The sequence below is a fragment of the Coenobita brevimanus genome, chromosome 59 (assembly GCF_032717465.1).
Source record: "Coenobita brevimanus isolate Jiangsu-jjx chromosome 59, ASM3271746v2, whole genome shotgun sequence".
Lineage (NCBI taxonomy): Eukaryota > Metazoa > Arthropoda > Malacostraca > Decapoda > Coenobitidae > Coenobita > Coenobita brevimanus.
The window spans coordinates 11635640-11639390 of NC_137012.1; the positions used below are offsets into that span (position 1 = coordinate 11635640).

Genomic DNA, 3751 nt, shown 5'->3' on the forward strand with positions numbered 1-3751 from the left:
AGTTTTTCTTTATAATATAAGGTATAAAAAATACAAAACCAAAAAAAAATTAAAAAAAAAAAAAATAAAAAAAATAAGATTAAAATTATTATATTTATATGTACGTTTGCATGAAAGTGTGTCTGTATGTATGCATGGAAGTGTGTGTGTGTGTGTGTGTATATATGTATGTATATATATATATATATATATATATATATATATATATATGTTTGTATATATATATATATATATATATATGGAATTAATAACCAGGGGCTTCGGCCCCAATGGTTGATAGGCCGGAAAAAAAAACAAAAAAAAAAACACGACTGCTGGCGGTCAGTTCTTAAGGTCTCACCCTCTACATCAACATGAGCAGCCCTACAGCCATCAAAGAGACAAGAAGCTGTAATTGGGGTAGGAAAGAAACCCTGTTATTAATAGACCTGTACCGACAGAATCCTTGCTTGTGGAATGTGAAAGCTGAAGTGTATAGAGACAGAAATAAACGTGTGGCGGCAATTAACGTAATAACCGATGGGGTGAAAAAGAGTGGATTTTCTGTAAACACAACAGAAGTAAAGAAAAAAATAGAAGCTCTTCGTAATCAGTATAGGCGAGAGCTCCGGAAATTGGAGAAATCTAAAAAGTCTGGGGTTGGCACTGAGGATATTTATATCCCAACATTTATGGTGTTTCCATGAACTCAGTTTCCTCACCAATGGTGACAAAATACGCCAGTCAGTGTCAAATATGGATTCCCACGTTCCGGACGATATCGTCGAGGAACATTCTGATTCTGAGGTACGTATGCAATCTCTGTCTCTCTCTCTCTCTTTCTTTCTTTCTCTCTCTCTCTCTCTCTCTCTCTCTCTCTCTCTCTCTCTCTCTCTCTCTCTCTCTCTCTCTCTCTCTCAACATGGAGGGTTCTGACAGAATTATTTTTATTATTAGTATTATTATTATTATTAATTAGTAGTAGTAGTTAGTAGTAGCTTCCTTCAAGAGATGATCACTGTGTGTGTGTGTGCTATTCAAACACCTCACATAGAATTTTATGTAGTAATGGAGTATATTACCTTCTGTGAAACCAGGGATATGGCCTTATCTCGATAAAAATCGAGATAAGTGTAGCGTGACACACCGGTTACGAAGCTACGGCCTACAGGGATTACAACGCATGTACAGTCCCCGTCATTAATTCTGATCCAGTCTAAGTAATTTTGGATATGAAGGTATTGTACCATAAAAAGTTGTTCCCAAGAAAAATAATATTTATTTGTATCCAATAACTATGTATTAAAATACATACTTACAGTATATATACTGTTAACCAGTTAATTCATGCCATGTTATACTCATACATACGTTAATAACAACATTACCGGGCTTTCCCTATTTTATTGTATGTCCCAAGTCAGTTATAGCCTCAGTCTGTGCTGCCAGGATACAGCACCCTCTACATTAAAATACTGCATGTACTGGTCCCGCACGGTTATGCCGTCGATCGTGGAATTCTGCTGTCCACTCTCTAGACGTAGTAGCTGGGGATGAACTGTGCAAGCGCCTGGGGTACTGTTTTCATTTAAAACACCCTGAGAACACAGATGATGAGTAATAGGGTCTGTCTGAAGGTAACTATGGAGTGCTGTGCAGGCTAAAACAATCTGTTCTACCTTTTTTGGTTCCAGATGTATAGGTTTCTTAAATACCTGAAACCTGTTTGCAAGTATTCCAAACGCGTTTTCAACAGTTCGTCGAGCCTTTGACAGTCGGTAGGAGAATATGCGTTGTCCTAGGTCTTGGTTTCGATAGGGGAAAGGTTTCATGTTATGACGCTTTAATGGAAATGCATCATCTGCTACAAACACATATGGCAATCTCCTAGAACTACCGGGAAGCACCTCATCATTTGGCAAACCCGCGGTTCCATTCTGAACTTGCTGACAGAGCGAAGTATTGTCCCACACCTCACCGTCTGCTACTCTTCCTTTGGTCCCTACGTCCACATATATGAACTTTGCATTGGCATCGGAAACGGCCAATAATATGATGCTGTGGGATCCTTTATAGTTGAAGTAGTAGGAACCACTAGCAGGTGGAGTGCTGATCAGAATGTGTTTCCCGTCTATGGCTCCAATACAGTTTGGAAAGTTCCATTTCTTTGAAAACCCTTCTGCTATACCCCTCCACTCCTCTGGGGTTTTGGGCGTCTGTAAATAAATAAGACCGCTGTTAGTAGACATGCACTAACCTTCGTAGAGGTAACAGCTATTTGTTCCCATTATAACCTATATAATTCAAAAGTCCATCACTCCCACGCCCTTTGGCTCTCTCTCTCTCTCTCTCTCTCTCTCTCTCTCTCTCTCTCTCTCTCTGTCCTACTCCTTATTTAGTGATTGGTAACGTTTTATCTTAAACATCCTGTAATACGAAAAAGGTGGGATGGCGGCGACCTCCAACTACCCGTACATTTGCACCAATATTTTTATTCTTCATCTGTGTCCATTATTTACATGATTTTGTCCCAGCATTAACAGAACCATATTCAATTGCTGGTTTACAGATTTTCGATGATCCTTTATTACGACGACCTGACGATACTCCATCAGCCCCTATAACAACTCCGTCTGATGCTCCCGTGGCAGGTAGTTCTCGTGCCAGTGTACGATCTCCAGAGGCTGGACCCACCTTTGACCACCAAAAGAGAAGAGCACCCAAAAGGCCTTGTGTGAGTACCGCGAGACATGACGTCCTTCAAGAGGCCCTCCACCAACTAAGGACATTATCTGGAGCTGAGGATGATAATGCAAGTGATTTTGGTAATGTTGTTGCCAACGATCTCCGGCAAATGAATGATGAAAATAGAATCCACGCGCAGAAGTTGATATCTGACCTTCTCTGTCTAGGGAAATTAGGCAGGCTTTCCTCAGCAACTAAGATTGTTGAATAATGATTAACTATGGATAAGCTATTTAGGATATTATGCATACCCTAGTGGATTTTGTATAAAGGGATAAGGAAATTGGTTTGGGCACTTTGTTCCATATGTGTATGTTAGTTATTAAGATAGTCCATGTACATTACTGTTTGACATAATTGAAATAAAGTTGGCACAATACATCAGTTATGTTCTCCATTCCACATAATAAAGATGTTATAATTTATTTAACACAGTGGCATGATATTGCACAGTAGGTAAACAATATAGCTTTCATAAGGGGTAGATGGGTGTCGAAATGAGCGAGACATCCTGCCTACTGGTCTACTGGCAGAGCCCGAGTTGCCGTATTGGGACTGACATACGGTATCTGTATCTATACGTCTGTGTCTGGCGACATCTCTCTCTCTCTCTCTCTCTCTCTCTCTCTCTCTCTCTCTCTCTCTCTCTATATATATATATATATATATATATATATATATAGTGAGTGATCAAATTGAAAATATGTCCGAAGCCTCACCACATGATTCGATAAAGAGAACTGATACCACCACTATATAAATCACCATACAGTATTATCTTTCAGACAAAACAAGTTTACCTGCAAGTATTGATCCTTGAGTATATCATAGATGGCTTGGCATGTCTCGGGTATAATGGCAGACAAACTCTGTTTTGATATTCTTGTTCTATATTGGAGTGATGTGTAGGAGCTTCCGCTTGAGAGAAAAAGGAGTGTCGCCTCTACACGCGCTTCTGGAGAAATACTGTCCCTCATCAGTGTGTCCTGCTTGGCTATAAATGGTTTTAATTTCTCTACAAGATCGT

The 3751-nt window shown here is 39.5% G+C and overlaps 1 pseudogene; it reads left to right on the top strand.

The window, feature by feature from the left end:
* Positions 1–353: 353 nt before the first annotated feature.
* On the top strand, positions 354–2935 carry LOC145402904 (uncharacterized; annotated as a pseudogene).
* Positions 2936–3751: the final 816 nt, after the last annotated feature.